Source organism: Drosophila guanche, unplaced genomic scaffold, assembly GCF_900245975.1.
Source record: "Drosophila guanche unplaced genomic scaffold, DGUA_6, whole genome shotgun sequence".
NCBI lineage: Eukaryota > Metazoa > Arthropoda > Insecta > Diptera > Drosophilidae > Drosophila > Drosophila guanche.
The window spans coordinates 2,407,256-2,427,770 of record NW_022995750.1 but is presented as its reverse complement, the minus strand read 5'-3'; the positions used below and the strand labels follow the sequence as shown (position 1 = coordinate 2,427,770).

At 38.4% G+C, this 20,515-nt stretch overlaps 1 protein-coding gene across 5 annotated transcripts in view; it reads right to left on the bottom strand.

The window, feature by feature from the left end:
* LOC117586689 (putative transcription factor capicua) overlaps positions 1-16,667 on the bottom strand; it is a 45,946-nt gene extending 29,279 nt beyond the window's left edge. For 2 of the 5 annotated variants that reach the window (XM_034276945.1, XM_034276949.1), the window contains exon 1: positions 16,202-16,666. The gene's annotated coding sequence lies outside the window, so the exon portion shown is untranslated. Of the gene's footprint in view, positions 1-2,628; positions 2,644-16,201 lie in introns of those variants that run through there. The other 3 variants (XM_034276947.1, XM_034276948.1, XM_034276946.1) reach the window with 3 other exon arrangements.
* Between the last annotated feature and the right edge of the window lie 3,848 nt (positions 16,668-20,515).

Sequence of the window (20,515 nt, the reverse complement as noted above, 5' to 3'; positions counted from 1 at the left end):
AAATGCGATAGAGGGAATATAATGAATCGTGTCAAAAGTTGAGAGAACAACAAAAAAAAAAACAGAATTGTTTGCCTCTGTGGCGAGTGTAGGCTGCTGCGAGTTGGACGAGGCTTGGGCTTGACTTCTCAAGCAATGCGTGGGCCGGCCGGTGCAAACGAGTTGTATCTGTATATATATTATTTGTGTGTGTGTACAAGTACGCTATGGCAAATACTACGAGCTCGTAGTACGAGTAAATTAAAAGTGCAATCACGACACAAGCCCCAAAGCACGTCGGCAGTCTGTCGCTTTTGTAACTGATAAATACAGAAATACTCGCACATACTCGGGCATATATTTACACTCGTATTTGTAGTACTATTCGCATAAAGAATTAAATTTTGTTGATGCATGTGAAATATGATGACAACTGCTCCACTGGAACTCGTGAAAAAATCAAGGTTAGGCACATAAGAAACGTGCCCCTTGAAGCAGCCACCATGTAACAATTGGCCAAAGTTCACTCGGGGGGAGTAATCAGTTTATTATTAAAATATATTATCTTTATAGCGATGATCTTGGTTGTCGATTCTAGACAAATCCCTGATTGCAAGGCATGAAGGCAGAGATTACTTTAATGAAATGATTAACCCTTCAATCAGAACAACTTACAAAATGAGTTTTTTGTTGAGATTATTCTACTTCAATGGGTTCCCCATTCGAAGTGCTGTAGGTGTTCATTAATGGCTGAAACATACCTGAAAATACAAAGAAAATTGAAAACATTATTAATTATAGAATAATTTGTTTGTATATCATAAATAAACGACAGCTGTGGTTCCAATTGCCAGAACAAGAATCGTAATGCCAAACAAATATTTGATGGCTCTGCATGTCAGCCTGTTGCAAAGACTTTTTTGTTTGCTAATAAAAATACCTTTTAAGGTCGCTCTTTCCATGCTGCACAATCGATTTGTGTTGTAGTTCCAAGAAATAACATTATTTTTGGCCTCTTTTTGAGTCTTTTAATTGCAGGGCGAGAGGAGTGTGTGGCGTGGCGTGGCGTGGGTTTTATTTGGTAAACTTTTTTGCATATCTAGCAGGGGGCCCCCCACAGATATCTGTCGCTGCCGCTGCTGCCTTTCGTGCCATGTGTGAAACTTAACACAACTTAATTGTATTTTTTGTTTGGCCAAAAAGGCGGCTTTGGCAGTTATCTTAGGGGTATGCTATGTGTATGGTTGTTGATATATTTTTGTTGTATAATTTATTCACAGCCAACGACAGAAACAAAAAAAAAACACTGATAAAGATAAACATGGAAATCAAACAAGAACTTTGACTGATGGCGACACTGCGACGCCTCTGGGTAGCCTTCTCCCCCTTCTACCGTTTTTGCCGTGCCCCTGATTGAGTGGCGCCAGCAAATTAATAACTTTCGAGAGAACGAAGACCCCTCAACCCATACCCCAAATCCAGCCATAAAACTACTCGTATCTAGCGTTTATGATGTGTGCGAAAATTGTTGGCTTTATTTTTTTGCATCTCTCATTTGGTTTTTGCTTCGGTGGAGCATGGATTTTTGGCAAATTTCAATGCAAATTAAAGGTAAATAAACTATTGAAATATTTATAAAATAAATATACAAAGTGTGGTAGATTTAGGGGCACGTTTGTGGGTAAAGTTTAGGGGTACATTTTAATGCCAATACTTATAAATTTCAATCACTAAATCAATTCATTAAATTAAATTTTATTCTAGCCGAATTCAACTGCAATTTGGTGCAGTGCAACGAATTGCGAATAGTTTCTAAATCATTTCGGACGTCATGCAGCAGCACCCCTCGGTCATTTGGGCACCCAAATGGATGGTGCGCAGCCAAACCACGGCAACGTCTTAATAAATCAATAATTAAATGTTCTAAATGTGCAATAAATTTCTGATTTATGTTTAGTTATCATAAATGGCTTTTAATTTCAAAAATTAAATTAATTAGACCTCATAGCTATTTTGTTGATAAACTCATAGAAAATGTTCGCGCAAATTGTTTAAAAATTCATCATAAAGCTACAGTATAATTATTCCACAATTTCTCGATAAAACACCATTATTCATTCATCCTCTGAGGAAGTGCTCAATGCATTCCCATTTATATTAATAATAATTCTATTGCTAATTTTCTGTCAATATTTGTTTCCCACCTCAAAGAAATCCCCAAATAAATGTTCGGCTCAAAAGAAGAAGTACCCACAGCAGTTTTCCGGCGTTTGCCAAAACAAATTATTTGCATTTAAAGATTTATAATGAAAATGTTGGGTCTGGGTCTGGGTCTGGGGCTGGTGCTGGCTGCTGTTCGTTTTCTCTCTCCCCCCTTTTGCCGTTTTGCCCGCGCATAAATATAGAAATATTTCGGCATGCACGTGGATTGTTCGGATTGTGTTTGCTTTATTTACGCAGCATTAAAAATGTGTTTAAAATGTTGAACAAATATAAACGAGGGGGCTGACGTAGTGGGGGGCAGGCCGACTGCTATATGTTTTTGCCAAGAGCATTAGGCTGTGTGTGGCAGGTGCATGTGTGGAAGAGGGAGGAAAGGGCAGCGGTACGCGCATTGACGCGTGTGGAGGAGCAGCGTACGAAAATCGAGAGTGTGTGTGTGTGTGTGTGTGTTTCTTTATCGGGCATATTAAAACCCGTACTACGTTCCGTATGTATAGATACAAACACCAAGGCACAGATAAACAGCTACACATGTGTGCGTGTGTCGAACGATTAGCGCATGAATGAAAAAATATCAGACGTACACGTCTGTATATATAATCGTACGTACAACCCGTCAAATATATGTACATGTACATATATTTTTGGTTAAGTTTGTTTTTCTTTTTACCACAAAACCTTATCGAGGGGCAAGCGCTGTTTTCTTTTCTTCTTCTTTATATAAATTACCTGATTATGTACAAAAATACAATTGATTTGTGCTCTCTCCTTCTGTATAATCATATTTAGAAACGAAAGAAAGAGAGGGAGAGGGAGTGATAGAAAGATAAAGTGCGATTTTGTTATTGGTAAAATAAGTTTCAATCGGCAAATACACACATACATATAGCCACACATATTTCTGTGTGTATGTATGAGATATATGGCTGCTATAAGCAACAAATGACAGATATAATACGCACAGACCAACAGTTGTGGCAGACAGAGAGACAGACAGTGGAATGAAAGAACATTCCATTGAATGGGGTAGGGTGCAGGGAAATATTAGGCAATTTGACTGATGATTAACGTACTTTAAACCTAGGAACATACGATGTGATACAACAATATAGTTTAGAGATTATCTAATCTATTTATTTATTTATTTATTTACACACTCTTCGTCTCAAAGTCAAGGCAAATGGGCACAGAATTATTTATTTAATCTCTTGATTCTACACAATATTTCCACGAATTATATTGCTTTAGTCAATCTCTGAGCAAAGAGTATCCAAAATGGTCATAATATTTATTGCATATTTGCTAAAGAATCGACACTTTGTTGCTGCTGATTTGTTTTTTTTTTTTTTGCTTCTTCGTTCATTTGTTTTTCTTTGATTTTTGCTTTATTTTTGTCTGGGCTTTTCGTGTGGTCTTCTCTCGAAATGAGTTTCATTAATTAAAAATGAACAAAAACGTGTTGTACGTTGGCGTTTTCCTCTGCTTTTGCCTATAGATTGTGGACACGTACCCCCCTCCGACTGCTACTACCACTACTAGTAGAAAAATTCACATAAATATTTTATTGTACATTTATTGTATTTATTTATGTATATATTTATTATTTTTCTTCTGTTGCCGGGTTTTTATCAGGCAAAATGTCGTCAATAATGGAAGTAAGGCGAATTTGTATTTCAGAGAGAAGTCTCCTGCCACCTCTCTACCTCGCGTCTCTGGGGAGCCTTGGGTTTAGATAAGCCTAAGTGAGAGGTCTTGGGCCTCCAAAGGGTTCGATATTATTAATCACAAATGTTCGGTTCATATTTATTGTGAATTCATTTTGCAACAATCAAAGAACAATAAGAACAAAGAACTTTTTTTTTATAAATAAACTCTGGAATGCACATTTATTTATTTTATTTTATTGATAAAAAATCGAGCTATTCCATACAAGTTTTTTATCTTGAGCAAATATTAATAATATTGACGCGAATGCAATTGCAAAATATGCAAAAAGTCAATAGAAAACATTATAAAAAGCTGTTGAAATCCATTGGGGAATGTAGGTTATGGCTGACATATATGTAGAAACCCTTCAACTGCAAAAAAAATGTATTTTATATCTGCCCAAAACATCACATACGATTTTGTCAATATTTTTTCTTAAACATATCTTGTCTCCCAGAGCTCTCTAGAACTGTCTACCCAATAAAAACAAAAAAAAAAACGATCAAAGAACTCGTTGAAAAACAGAAAACAGAAAAAATGCCTCTGCAATCCGTTCCGTATACAGTTTCAGTCTCAGAGTTTCAGAAGTTGGTGCAGGCACAAAACAAATCAATTTGGTAGCAGGCAAAGGCAAAAGCAGCAATAAATTCTCTGTGGAGAGAATACATATAAAAATTGCACATAAATGAATATTAAATGCGGACAGGAATTGGAATCGGAATCGGAATCGTCTTTCCCATCTCCTTTGAGATGATTTGTTTGTGAGTGTGTCTGCCAATAAGGGAAACACCATGTTGCCTCCACCTATACCCCTATATACCCTACAATTACCCAGTAAAATACATGTGTATATCGTACTATATATATGTTTCCCAACTCATTCGCATTTTCCTGTTTTTTTTTTACGTTTTTACGCGCGAGGCGAAAAGAATTTTTACGCAAGCGACGAGGCACAGAGGCTGGTGGTTCTGCAGAGGCCTCCTCCTGCCACACACATCAGCCAGCAGCCAGCAGCTAGCAGCCAGCATGTGGCATGTATCTAGATACTGGCCAGCCAAGCCCCATCGCTTCGTTTCGTTTTGGTTTCGGATTGGGTTTTGTTTTGTTTTGGCTTGTGGATTGGATCTCTCGACGGACAGCGCGCGGCTAACGATGTGTGTCTCTGCCTCTTGTTTTCCTTTCATTCTCGTTCTCTCCTTTCTCTTGTTTTCTCCTCTCTTTGGTTTTTCCTTTATTCTCTCTTTTCACACTCGTTTTTTAAGCCAATTTTTCGCTGGTACTTTTTTACGCGCATTTGTTTACCATAATAGATACACAACAAACTTCAAGATACAAAAGGCTACACACACACACACACAAATGCACCCATGGAGAGATGCATCTGTGGACACACATGTGTGTCCGCTCCTGTATCTGTATCTTTCGTTGGCCATTAAAGCTTGAATAATAAGAAATAAAAAGAGGAAAGAAAAAACAAATAAACAACACACGAGAGCAAGAAATATTATTTTTCAAACGCAAGACAGCTCTAGAAATGTGTAAAGAAAAAGTATCTAACAAATGCCACACTTGTTCTTCATTTATATTTCTTCTTTCACCCTCTCACCAACTCTCTTTTTTGTGTTCCCTTCTTTTTGTTTTGGTATTTACTGAGGCTTTTACTCAAGTGAATTTCATGAGCATTACATAAACAGGTAACAGAAGAGTGTTGCTGTGTTGAAGGACGCCACAGAGAAAGGAGGGTTCGAACAGGGAGTTACCTCTTTTGTACAAAACAAAAAATCATTAAATATAATAATATAATTATATTGTATAATATTCAGTTGGAAACTATCTGAAACTATCAAATATTCGATTTCTTAAAAGGAAAATATTTGTACATGAAGAATCATTCTTAAAGGGCCTAAAGTTTTCTGTTTTCTATCACTAATTGATCAGGTAATTTAATTACTTGTTACTTTCATATTTCATGCATTGCATCTACCCAAACTCTAAGCTCCAATGGGTATCCAAGGTACAGACCACAAAACTTAAAAGATAAACTGAGATACTCCCTTCTCTGTGGGTAGGGGACAGGGGAGGGAGGCTACCGTGCTGCAACAACAAAAACAAGTATGAACCACAAATACCACTAAAATCGAATTAAGAGGCAGAGCAAAAGGGATGAGGGGATAGGCACTTAGGTTTATTTGCTTTTTGAGTGGAAGCAGCGGGAAAGCTACCGAAGAAAGGGAGCAGGGGGTGGGAGGGGGGTCTCCTCTGTGGTGTGTAATTTGGTAGTTTACTCAAAAGTGTGCCTGCCACTCTCCCATGTGTGTGTGCTTGGATTATTTACCTTACAATTTAACAGGTAGCCAGCCGCACAGCCGCCCCAACACACAAAAGCAATCGTATGTGAGAGGTAGAGCTCTGGCGAAGGGGCAGTGGCATCCCAGGGGGGTGGAACAAATGGAATCAAATGGAACATTTACCATAAGGTGGAAAGTCTACTTGAAGAAAGCCAAAACATAAATGAATTGTATTTTGTTTAAAATAATACAATTTTAATCAAACTATTGGAGGGAAACAATCATTTTTGGAATAAATAAAACTACAGAATACAATCTTTATAGATTCTTTATGGATACACTTTTAATAGACTTTTAAACAAATTCTCCCTATTTCTATCCATAACTTATTTTCCTAAGAATGACATGAATTTGTTTTGATATTAAGTAATTTATTGCTTGATTTATGGGCTAATTGATTGATGAAGTTTCGTTGTGGAGTGGTTAAGGATTGATTGCAAACGATAATTTTTATAATGCCCATCGAATCCAGCCAGCCATTGCACCTGCTACCCCACTTACGATTATAATTTTTGGAAAGATTAATGGGAATCAGCAGGCGTCAGATCGTAAACAAATTAATGGGAATTCGGGCATGGGTAGAGTGATTTTTGGCTATTTAGAAATGAAAACTAAACTAAGGCAACTAAGGAACGTAGAAATAACCATAAAACAAAACACTTGAAACTCCAAAGGCGGGGAGGGGTCTGCTCCATTAAAATTACATTTAAATTAAAAATGGAAAACCGGCCGTTAAAGTGGGTTTTATGGTTTATACAACTCCCTCGATGATTTGGGAATGTTTAAAGTGATTTTCTCAATAAAATGGAATCATAAAAATCTAACCAAAATAATGTTAGATTATCCAAGAAGTGTAAGAAATAGAAGCCAGTTTTTCTATGTCTCTATGTCTATTTTTGCATTATGCAAAAAATATTCAATAATGACATATCCATGGGGCACAATCGGGTATGGACAACCCGAACATTTGACAGCTAAACAACTCATTAATGAATAGCAGCACAAGCAATAGCTATAGCTACACTTTTAAGCTTATTACGGAACAACAAACAGTCCGGCATCGAACGAATATACAAACAAACAAACGTACGTATATATTCTCGTTATATGTGGGGTAGATATAGTGGTAGGTAGATTCCGTACAACACACAATCCCTGAGTGTGTATAGCACTTGAAATGGCAAATGAATGACATGACTCTGCGTACAACTAAACGAACGATTGACTAACCGACTGACTGAATGACTGACTGACTGACTGACTGAGCAACCAATCAGCCAACGAACGAACAACGGCAACTGAACAACCGACCGCCAGACGAGTTAAGATTAATCAGAAAGACCCCCAACCCCCATAAATATATACGAGTGTACATACATACATATGTACAGTGAGTACAGTGAGTGACAAAACTGTTGTGCCTGTTGCACAGAACATGTTATAGAAATATTAAGTTAAATTGCAAGGAAATTCCATTGATCGGTACAATTCCAGGCAATAGTAATATGTTTTTGCATCTTTAAAGTTTTTAGAAACTATAACTATATTGAGAACTTCATTCTTCTACGTTAATGTTCGACAGTCATACGCACGCGTTAAATAATTAAAACCCCTTTTAAATGCTACATCTGTACCAAATCGCTTACTTTACTCTCCCGAAACGCACTGTGCCTACCACACACATATGAGTTTTATATATTTTTATAATTCTTTCGAATAGTGCATAAAGAGTGGGAGAGATATGGGGGTAAAAAGAGTGCGACACAATAAACGATGGTTTAAATGCCATATCAGCATTGGAAACAGAAAGAAAACGATTAAAAATAAAAGTTAAATGCTGAATACAAATTACAACACCCCACAGATATTAGTACTATATGGAGATAAAATAACAGCCGATTCTCAAGCTCCCAAAAAAAAGAAAAGAACATGAAAAGAGAAAATAAGAGAGAGAGAGAGAGGGAGAGCAAGAACTACTTGTACGACAGCAACAGCGTAAACCGAAGCGTACACACACACCCCCCGCCCATCCACGTACTCCACCTTCTATTCCTCCCCCTCCACGTTTCAGCCATAATTGTTCTTTTCTTTTTGCCTTTTTAGCATATCTTAACTTCGAGTTTAGTTTTTCGTTACGTTTTGCTTTGTTTCGCGAGTTGTGCCGTTGATATTTTATTTATTGTATTTGTTGTGACGTGCCGTGAGTAATAACTATATAGATTAACTGATACTTACATACCCCGCCACAAACCACCCGCAATGCCCATTCGAAAACGTGAAGAAGAAACGTATTTATGCGGTGGATAGCACGCACGCGGTCTCAGAACTCAAGGAAACTGCTTAAAAATGTTCAATTTTAACGTGCGAAAAAAAACTGTTGGTCGTTGAAACAATTAACCATTTAAAATTAAACCATGAGCACCCCTTGAGTTGGTAATGGTAGAGGTCTTGAAAGCTTCGCATTTCTGGTAAATATTTAAGCCAAAAAAGTAGGAAAATATAATACCAAGAAACCGTGGCTTAAAATATAAACCACTCTATAATTTAAAAGTAAATAACACACATTTTAGTGTGTAACAAACAATAGAAATTCAGCGGAATAGATGTGGCGATTTTTTAGCTCTACGTTAAGGCGATTAAGAGCTCACTTCCTGGCACTTTTCTCTGTTGAATGATGAATCTTTCAACTATATCTAGTTCTTGGAACTTCAAGGCACACTTGTGGCATGAATGAGTGATATATAGCCGTAGTCTGGGGCATGATTATAAGGAACTAATTTGAGCAAAAGTGATTAAGCATCCACTCTTCAGAAATGGAAGAAATAATGAAAGGAAAAAAGAGTATTCTAGGAATTAAAAGTGTGATAAGATGTGCAATTTATTTCTCTGGCATTATGGCATTCTACAGATCTCAAAAGAAATATCTTTCTACAGCCAAAGCTACAGAATTCAAAAGTAAAAACGCAAACCACACAACACAACAAAAAAAATGGTAATCAATTTGATAGCAGGATTGCCTTTTCATTCATTTCTCGGGCAAAGCAAAAAACGCAGATAAAATTTGTTGTATGCTATACATACATAGCCTTTATATATGTACATCTGTAGATATTTTTTGTTTCTATGTGTAGTTTTTGTTTCATTAAGAATGAATTCATCATTTGACTGTCTGTCAGTCGGTTTGCAAATTTGTTTGCTTGGTCGGAGAGGGAGAGAGAGTAAGAGTTTGTCCATGTATCTGTATCTTTATACAAATGTGCACATTTGTATCTGTAGCTGTATCAATGATGCATTACTTTTAGATATTTTGTATCGAGACAGAGAGAGAACAAACAAACAAACAAACAATTTCCGTAGAAATAAATCACAAAACGAAAACAGAAATAACAACACCAAATGGGCACACAAATGTATCTCTGATGGCTATGGCCTATGGCCATCGATAGATACATGCTTTAACAGGAAACTTCAACATCTAAACACCATGTAGAAATGTCGATAAATCTATCAAATCAGAGCAAAATAATATCCTTCTTTAAATGTACATTTAGGAAACCTCAGAGCCGCACCCTTTCCGTCGGCTCTATAGTCTTAACCGCAATATATATCGGAGTATAAAAAGTATTATTGTCTGAATAAAAACTGATACGACTGATACAATAATTTCGATTTCGTTGCCAGTTAAAGGCGCGTCTCTAGGGGCGAAATGTTTGACCAAATGACAAACTGACAGAGTGAGTGTTGAGAATCAATAAAAACGTTCTCATTCCATACAAAAAAAAACACACACACAAACATTTATATATATTCTATATAGAGTGAACATTGGCTTATCATTATTAAAATACAAAAAAAAAAATTTAAATTACATATTGACTTATCAGCGTTTGTCGGGCAGGGCATCTGTTATTGGCTGTTTCTTTTTTTATTATTTAATTTGCCTTTTGCTTTTTTCACCTCTTCATGTGGCTTTTATATAGTACATATATTCTACCAGATAAGTATTGCCCCCGATGTTTACCTCGTCAACAATTTTTGCATATTCTTTATAGAAATTTGATTAGTATTCAATTTTAATCAAAATCTACAACATCTGAAACTATCTGACTGTCTGACTTTATGGGCTTTCAGGTTTAAAGATCAGCAAAGCAAACCTTATCAATGTTTGTTTCACTGTGTCGAGGAAATACTTGTAGTAAGAGACCCCCAAACAATATCTGGTTTAATCTTGGTTCCACGATTCTACCGGTTCCCCAAGAGACAGAGAGAGACAGTCTGGGGTAGGAACGGTAGCAGCAGGCAACCATTTAAAGCGGTACACCCAAAAATATTTATTTATTTTTTTCCGGTTTGTTTGTGGTTTTTATTACAGCATAGATTTTGGGTAACAGGTTTTTGAAAAAAATCTTCCAAAAAAATACCATAATTTATGGCAAACATTTGCCGGCATATTGGAACGTGTTTTTTCTTTATAATAAAGGATAGGTTATCCCATAGAATTTCCATAGAAATTGAAAGCTAGTTATCGTCCCATCTATCGATGCGATGGAAATGAGTAATATCTGGTATTGCTAATGAGACCGAGCGCAAAGCTTACTCATCGGACGAATGGGAGGAGAATGGAGCGGTAGGTGGAGTTCACACAAAAGGAGACAAACCAGTTCATAGTCCCACCTCTCATTCCTGATATTATTATCATTTTAATATGAAACATTTCAACATTAGATAGAACAAAGAAAGAGAAACAAAAAAATAGAAGTTTTAAAGCTCATATTTGAGAGAGTTTTCGAAAGACAACTTCTTGTTTCCTTCTTGAATATTCCGGTTCTTCAGGGGCCACAGAATCTCAGAGAGAGAGAGAGAAAGACCAAGAGAGACCCCTAGCAGACGTAATTAATGATCCCGAAAAACGTTGACGACGGGGCCAGCAGGCAGGCAGCAGCAGCAGCAGCAGCCAACAAATCCCATGAAAGGGGCAAAACGCATGTTTTTTTTTTTACCTTTTTTATTTGGTCGATGGCAGATACCAGAAAAAGCAGTGGAACACAGGTGCGGATTAAGGTCAGGCTTCAGAGCGACTTTGTCTGATTTTGAGGCAAATCAATTTGGGATTTTTGAAATTGTTAAATGACATGGAAATTAGTCCGTCAGAGATTTAGTTTTCTTTTGGGGGAAAGAAAGAAGAGAGATGTGACCATAATTTAATCACAAATTATGAGGGATTACTGTAGTAAAAGAGGAACCAAATAAGGGAATTCATTGTGCCAAGTCCCTTGAATAATTCATACAAGAACTAGTATTCTGTGAAGAAAAATCTTTCCGAAAGATGGATAAAAATGTTGATTCACTTTGGTGGGGTTTCATTTCTGATTCATGGGGGGAATTTACAATATTTTAACATAAATACACTGATCCAGCACTGTTATACTCAAACTCCAGCCAGAAATATCTTTACAGACTCCGCGCCACACACAAATGTGGTTATGGATGGATGGTGGGGGCTGGTGGGGGATGCCCATATAAGAAGTTGTAGTACAACTCCAATGTTTATAGTATTTGTAGAATGCCGAGGGGCGAGTCTGCACGACAGCAAGGCGTACTACAAGATACCAGATACAAGAGCCAACCAGCCAGCCAGCCAGCAGCAGCAGCAACAAAACTAACGCAACATGGAAGAAACCGGTTCGCGGTTTGGTTTCCAGGCGCGCAGGCAGCACACATATTCTGGACCACGACTGTGTGTGTGCTGCAGTATTCTGGGCCACGACTGTGTGGCGTGTGTGCAACGCGCGCGTGTGTGTTGGTAAATCAAACAAGAAGACACAACAAATGAGCTGCTGCTACAAAAGAGAGAAGCTGAAGAAGGAGAGAGAGCACGAGAAAGAGAGAGAGAGAGGAAGAGCTAACAACAACAACGGTGAAGCTGCTCTCCAAAACAGAGAGAAGCAAACGGAGCACAACAGAGAGAACACACGTTATTCTCAGGTTGGATTAAATAAAGGTACTGCTAGCCAAGCTCATCGACGATTGTGGTCTAGGACTGCCTAACCGTATCTCTAATATGCCCTGCCTCTGCAGTGAGAAAGAGAGCAAAACAGCTACGTGAGGACCAAAAGCTGAGGGCAAAAGAGGGAACTACAAAAAGACCTTCGAGCCACATCCACACACACACACACACACACAGCTACAACTTTTGGTTGCCTTTGCCTCCTTCTTTCTTGCTTTTCATATTCTTGAACTTCAAAATAGTACAACAAAAACACAGCATGAGCCGTATCCACAAACCTGCAGACTTGAAGAATACCCTTTGTAGCGACCCATTATGGCAGATGGAGCCTTTTTGTGAGTGTTTCTAAATGCGAGTTCCTCTCATCTTTGAGATAAGACCACATTAGCGGACATCTTATTGGAATTAAAAAAAAAAACCCTACTAAAATAGACCCTTGGTTTCACGTTACCCTGCAAAACAACCTACTCGCATACCCTACAACCAGTGGGCACATAAAAAAGAAGAAACAAACACCAGCAAGGCAATGTTGTTGGCGGCGGCGGCAGTCAAGCTGTCAGACAGCTACTGGTGTTAAACCCCGTAGTACATAGTAGTAAAAAAAGGCAGCAAAAACAACAACAATTACTACTACTCCACGCACACTCACACCCACAGATATAAACATACAGATATGTATTTTATATACGCTGCTGCGTACACGCCATGTCTGGGCTCTGGGCTCCAGGGCTCCACGGCGCTCGGCTTGCTTGTTGCCATCGTCTTATCGAATGTTTTTTCTTCCTCTTTTGCTTCATCGTATTTCTTCTTGCGCTTTTGCTTCTGCTGCTGCTTCTCTTCAATCACACATTTGCAGCTAATGCTCATTGCCTCCGATCATCATCATTGTCGTAATCGTCTGCTGGTAAATTCAACGCGAAATGATATTCCATTGCATTGCCCTTTGTACACTATCAAATTTCAATGGCAATCGCCAAAAAACTCCAATGATTGCTAATGCCCTCAGCGGGATTTAATCAGAATTAATAATTACTGCCCAATCCCCAGAAAAACCTTCATGTTTCGCACATGATAATGCCCCAAAATCAGTGAACATGAAGAAATACATTGGGAAACCTTATCAGAAAGCATTGAACCTTTGAGGTTTTTTTGGTAAACTTTTGCTGCCTTTCAATTAAGTTTTTTGATGCTTCTTTAATTGCGTTTGATGACCGAAGACTTAAATCCCAAGTTATCTAATGTATTCCTTATACAAATCTATAAGCCAGACATCTATCTGTACACCATTCTATGGATCCCCATTCCTGCCAGCTTCTTATTTGCGTTGCTTTGCTGAACTCTTCGTTTGGGCTTCATATTCTTTGTAGTCACTGTGTAAGAGGGTTCCACAAACAACAAAAAAAACAACCTAAAGACCATCCATTACAAATGCTTTTCTTTTCATTTTCATGTTTATTTTTCGATCTAGGGGCTCTGCTCTGGCTTTCTGCTTTTAATGCTCTCTACATGATCTTGTTTTTTGTGTGTTCTGGGGATTTAGGCAATTCCAACTTTTTGATGGATTGTTATTGAAGTTTTTTTTTTTGGGCTGGCTGTTTGTTGTTTTCTGGCAGCTTTTGTGGCTTATTTCAACTTTTTAATGGTTTTCTTCTGCCCCGAACAAAAGATCTAGAGACACAGATACAACATTACAGCCTGTAAGATTTGTACAAAAAAAATATGATTTGTTCAAGGTTCTTACATGATGATTTTTTGGGAATTATGCTTTGAGGGCAGGAACTGGAGTTAATGACAACATTGAATGGAAATTTACAAGGTTACAAAAGGGTTATGGGCCTATGTGCGTTGCTTCCTCATTAACCTCATTCGTTTCATATCTCTATTCATTGCTTAGCTTAAGCCATACATTTTCTCTCAGTGCATTGGCCTAATTGAGAAACTAGCTTCAATACCAAAATTGGCTCATTGTCCTGGCCATAAAAGGCACGCACCACACATACTCGTAAAAATCATAGAAGAAAAAACGTGCCGTGCCGTGCCTCGCGTATAATGAAGTTAATAATAAAAATGAAGGAAAAACAAAATAGCAAGAGCAACGGCAACAACATTTTGCCGCTAACGATAAACCAAATTTGTACAAATAAAATAAATTAATAAACAATCAACGTGCGAGCTTTTTTCCATTACCATTGCTTTGCTTTTTTTTTTGCTTTATTTTTTCCATCCAAAACGGGCGAGCATTCGCCATACGACATCATCATAGGCCATAGGAGCTGTAGAGCTATAGAGCCTAGGTATTCGTATGGGCGAAAGGGCGTTAAGGGGGGACTTGTTTAATTCATAGAACTGTTCCATTCTCCCGTTCTATTCTGTGCTGTGCTGTAATTACCAACAACAGAGAATATTCTTGCCATTGTTAATTTTTAACTATAGAAAACCGCAAAAAATACACTCTGACACACCGACTCGCATGATGATGGAATGACAATAAAATGGTTGAAAATATACCTATAATTATATTAACAAGTAGCAACGTAGTAGTAGTAGTTCAGCTATTATATTGTATACTTTGCTTGGGAGTTTGGTTTGGCAACAGCTGCAAAAACAAATACATATTTCCAAGAGAGATTCATCCAATTACACTCCCTTCTAAAAGATTGCCCTGAAACATCCAGAATACTTACACTCTGCTACGTGTGGTGTATTAAAATATAACCCAATGCAAGTAGTTTACAATTACAGGGTATACAAAGCACACCTTACTTAAGCACATGCAAAAACTAAAACAAGTGGCGAAGAAAACTGCTTCAAGAACTCTACATTACTCGTATAAATGTCAATTGAGCACGCGTTCTTGTTGCTTTACCCATAAATGGAAGCTATATATAAATATAGTAGGTTTAATGTACATACATACATATGTATGCATTGAGCATTTCCACATTTTGTTGCTTCTAGTGTTGTTGCCAAGTGCGTTTTTAGTAATTTGCTGATAATTATCAACAAAACAAATGCGCCCTCCACGCACATTCAAATGTAAATCAGAGAGTGTGCGAGAGAGAGAGAGAGTAGGGGGAGAGCGAAAAATTGGGGCCGGGGCAGCAGAAGCAGCAGCAAACGCAATGCAGCCGCTCGACTCGTGCGATGCAGTTGGCAGCGCTAATTACACAAGTGTATGTATGCATGCATGTGTGTGTGCGAGAGAGAACTGTGCATGTGTGTGGCAGAGGAGAATGGGGGTTAATGGGGGAGTTTGGTCGGCAACAGTGGCTTACAATGCAGGCAGGGCAGGGCAGGCCGGGGCACAGTGGGACACGCAGGCAAGGCACACAAACTCGAAATACAACAAAAGAACTACAAATTCACTGTTTAACAAAAATTTCAGTAGCTGCTAGAATTTGAATTTGAATTTCAATTTTTTTTTTTGCAATTTAACATATCAATGATAAAGAATGCACACACACACACACACACTTGAATTTTTTAAGACCCATTGTTCAACTTTAGTTTTTGTATTCCCCTCCTTTTTTCAGCTTTTTATGAACAATATGATGTGCAAATTATCCAACAAAATAGTATTGTTCCTAAAAGTTTTATGTAAATATAGTAGCAAAGAGAAAGAGAGAGAGAACCATCGCAAAAAAGAGACAGACAGCGAGAGAGAGAAAAAGCAAAACAAGAAAGGAGCGAGAAAAAAACAATAGCATGCTCTCAGCTTTGGTCACACTAAAACGCACAGAGCGAGAGAGGGAGAGCAGCGCATGCATTGGTATGTGTAACTGTTGTGAATGGAAGACCGCTTGCCAACAACGTAAAAGAGCAAGTGTACGAGGGAGGGGGTGGGTAGAGTCAGGGGAGGGGGAGGGGAGGGGAAGGAGGCGAGCACAAAATGAAATAAGAAATTTTCCAATTGGCAAGCAAGAATTTTAGCGCTTACCGTTTTTACTTATTGACGTAGGCGTCCCACCGTCTCCTGGGTGTCTGTGTGTGTGTTGGTTGGTTGGTTGATGTGTGTGCGTGTTTTTTGTCACTCGTTTTCTTTTCTCTGGCTCTTTCTGCTGGCGTTGTTTTTGTTATGCAAAAGGCATAGAATATTTTTTATTTTTGTTATTATGTACACGATAAAATCACAAACACTTTTCACAAATTATTTAACTCTCTCTTATAGCCGCTGCTCCTGCTGGTGCACATGCAATAGAAATTTAAGTATATACATTAACTATTTGGTGGATTTACAACTTTTTTTTGTGGCAGGCAGGCCTTTGGGTCGCGTAAAACGGGGGGCACACAAAACACCAATGCGGACGCAGCGACGACCGCGTAGCAAGCATGAAACAACGAAACGAACCGACCGAAAAAACACTTTGCCGTGAAAAATTTTCATTCATTGAGGAAAATTGAAATGAGAGCTGGAGAGCGCATGTGACTCTCTCTCTCTCTCGCACTGCGTGACTCTCTCGAAAAGTGTTGCCAGCTCGCCAGGATAAAGGCACAGATTTAAAAAATGTTCAGAATAAAGTTGTGTTTTACAATACTCTTGCAATTTTTTAAGAATAAATAGAGTCGATTTTTAAAAAAATTTTAAACTTTCAAGTCGGTTTTTTTGGCAGGTTGGCAACACTAGCGCGAGCTCGTTTCTGCGTGCTCGCATATGTGTGTGTGTGGTTTCTGCTCTCTTTCTTGCTCTCTTTCTCTCTCGTTCCTCACACGCGCCTTGGGTTTATTTTGTTGTTTCCTTCTTTAATTCAATATTTAACCAATATTTAGTTAGTATATTCGCACTACACTTAATTAACCCTGAGTGTTTGATGCCCCTACACTGGGGCACACACCTTTTTACTTGTTTTCACTCACTCACACACGCACGAACATGCTCTGCACTTGTGTTTTGGGTATTATTGTTGCTTTTGCCAGGGCGAACTTTTGTGTGTTTCCTACCCATGGAAAAGCGCTCCATTTATACAGGGTACCGGTGCACTCGGAACGTTCTGGCACTTGATTTCGTACGAAACTTACAGCAAAACAAAAAGTTCAAGCCGCTCTCAAATGTACTGTTCACTGTTAATATGTTGTTTTGTTTTCGATGGACTTTTAACGGACTTTTCTGAGCTTCGGGAAAATAATTGTAACTATTTTATTTCCGCGGCGACCCAATTATTTTCCATTCTCCCAGCTACAATTAAAATTATTTTAAAATACTTTTACGAAAGTTTTTTGTTTAAAAGCTTGTCGAGCGCGTTTGAGGGGTTCCCATTGTGAATTGAATTTTGACTTGATATTGTGAATTGTCGACAGTGTGACCGCTGAGTAATCAGTAAAATATACCGACAGACACTCGGAAATATACCGAAATATACACTTGCAATTTCAAAATATACTGTAAATAAACCATTAATCTTAAATTTTTTTCGTCGGTTTTCATGTTATTTTTGATATTGCAAGCTAGTCAGGAGTCTCCGCGCTAAAACTATATTTTTATCCGATTTATCAATCAAATCTCCACTAGAGTGGCTAGTGTTCACGACTTCCTCGCTTGGAATGTTTCCAAATGAAGTTTAAATCTAAAAAGGTCAACCAACCAAAACAGCATAAAACGTTACGTGAGTGGGAAACGGATAGCAACGTCGTTTGACAATTTAGTTCTTGTCAACAGGAAGATATTGTAAAGTGTTACGAAACCAAATGTTTAATTTTTCAGGTTTTCATTTTTGAATAAACGGTCAGGGAAATTCACTCGTTAGGGACATTTTGTTTTGTCTGTCGCTCTCCCGTACTCATTTATGCGTTTCAAATATGAGCCAAGAATACCAAATACAAAAGCTACTTATAATATACCATAAATATACTATACCTATCAACTACATATGTTTAGGCAGTGGTATACAGGGTAAGTTTCGTTAAACTTATGTTATAATTGTATCCAATTTGAGGACTCCTTTTTGTTGTATTGTTTACAAAGTAAGTCAAGCAAGTCAAAAAAATGTCAAATATGTGTAGCAACTTCAACACTGTTAACGTATTTTGCGCATTAACAGCACTTTTTGCTGGTGTTTACAGAGTAGTCTATGAACGCTAGGTGGCGCCATGGCTTGCGCGATAAATTTGAATTTTTGTGTGACCGTATATTATTACAATTTTCAGTGAGACTGTCAACGGAAGAAATAAAATTTTAAATGTTAATTTTGAATGTAAATCAAATTACGATTATGAACAAACACTTTCCACATCTTCCAAACAATTCCCAGCCAAACAACATTCCCCCCCCTCCCTCGCTCTGGTCTGTGGAGCATCACACAAAAACTGCAAACATTCATCAAATTTGTGCTGGAACTTTAGGAATATGAAAACCGCGCTATGTGACCCCCGGTGCACCTGGTGCCGCAAAGCGACATAAATTACGCATACGTCGTGTTAGCCGTGGCAAAATATATAAATGTTACCCCACACACCCGCACACACACACAACAGAGCGCGGAAAAGAAGACCAACAAATTGTTGTGCCTTCTGTTGCGGCTGCTATTATTGCCATAACTTTAGACTTTTATGAGCAGCCAGGACTCAAGGGGGGACTCCTGCCCAAACCTGATCATCAACTTGCAACATTTTACACTCGAAAGTTTAATGAGGCGCAAAGTGCAAGTCGCGAAACTGGGTAAAAGCTCCCAGAGGTCTCTCCGTGTCGTCGTTGTACATTAGATCCAATTAATTAATCAATGGCTGGCATAAAGCATAAAAATATATCGTAAAACTTGCACAAATAATACAATAAAAGGCGGAGATTGGAGGGCTGCATGTGTGTTTGGGGTATTTAAAATAATAATCATCATTTGCTACACCTGTCGTCAAGTTTTTATGTTCGCCCGCCACCCAGTGTGGTTCCAAAATTTGCACCTGTAAAACATTTATAATAAAAAGGGCAGAGCGAGGGAGAGCCAAGCCAGCAAGTGTCAAACGGAGACACCTCTAACATCCACCGACTCCACTCCCCGCTCCTGGACCAACACATTTTTCGCATTTAGTTTTGTAATACAAAAAAGAAAGCAAACCGACATTGGGGTTGCCCGAGGGGCAGGTGGGATAAATGCCTGCTAATTGTGAAAGAGAACTTTTCTGCTTATTAGTTGGAATACTTTTATTTTGGCATAATTATGAAAAAATAGAATCCCAGCGTGCGGATGTCCTGGCCGCTAGTTGAGGCTTCCAAATGGAAGTTCTTTGAACAATTAAATTTCAGCCGATAAAAATCAACCAATAAAAACGGACAAAAAAACAGTGCAAAATAGTGATACAATTTCTACGCCAGTCGAGTGCCTCATCAAAATGGTTTTACCAATTTGAAGTGTGTTTAATTGTAAATTAATTATGCCTGCAAGCGCTGCTTTTGCCACAGCGTGTTGCAGAAACCCACGTGCTTGGGTGCTTGCAAGCACATTTTACATAATGAAATTTGTGCATAAAACTTTCGCTTTGGTAAAAGGCAAACATGGCTGGCACAGGGCATACCTTTAAGGAACGAAACTATTGATACCCTGGAATCGTTGTGATTTATTTGGCAGCTCCAAGGCATGGCTAAAATATTATTAAACAAATTTACGCAAAGTTCCACTAAAATGTAAACTTAATTAATCAAAATTCAGAGTCCTCTACGACCAGCATCCCCGTGCTCGTGACAGCTCTGTTGCATGCAACACACATCAAGCAGGAGCAAACAGTGCACAGGGGTCGGGGCGGTGGGCCAGGGGTTTTTGGTCTAGTACTGAGCACCACAAAAGAGTTACAAAATGACCGGCGGGCATTTTGCTTTTTCTTTTTTGTTTTTCTCCTATTTTGCACAAATTCTTTGTGTGCTTTATTTTTTCTGGAGAGTTAATTGGAATAGTTTTGCGCCAAATATAAACAAGCTTCAAGTGCAGATAGTTAGTAGGGAGGCGGTTAGAGGCGGTGGTTAGCAGCAGGGGCGTGGCCGCTGGGGCGTGTTTCGGTTGGCGGAATGTTTGATGTGGAAGCTTTTGGCCTAAGCTTTATAATAGAAATTAATTTCCGCAGAGCCTTGCATTTTTTGTCTCTGAACCCAAAAACTTAACAAAACTTTCTACTCTCTCACACACACACACACACACACACACACACGGTGAGGGGCTTAGGGCCATTAAATTTGATTTAATAACCGCTGGCTGCTGCCTGGGCAGCTCAGCTTGTTACCATAAAAATGTCAGCCATTAAAACGCTCCCAAAAACAAAACAAAACAAC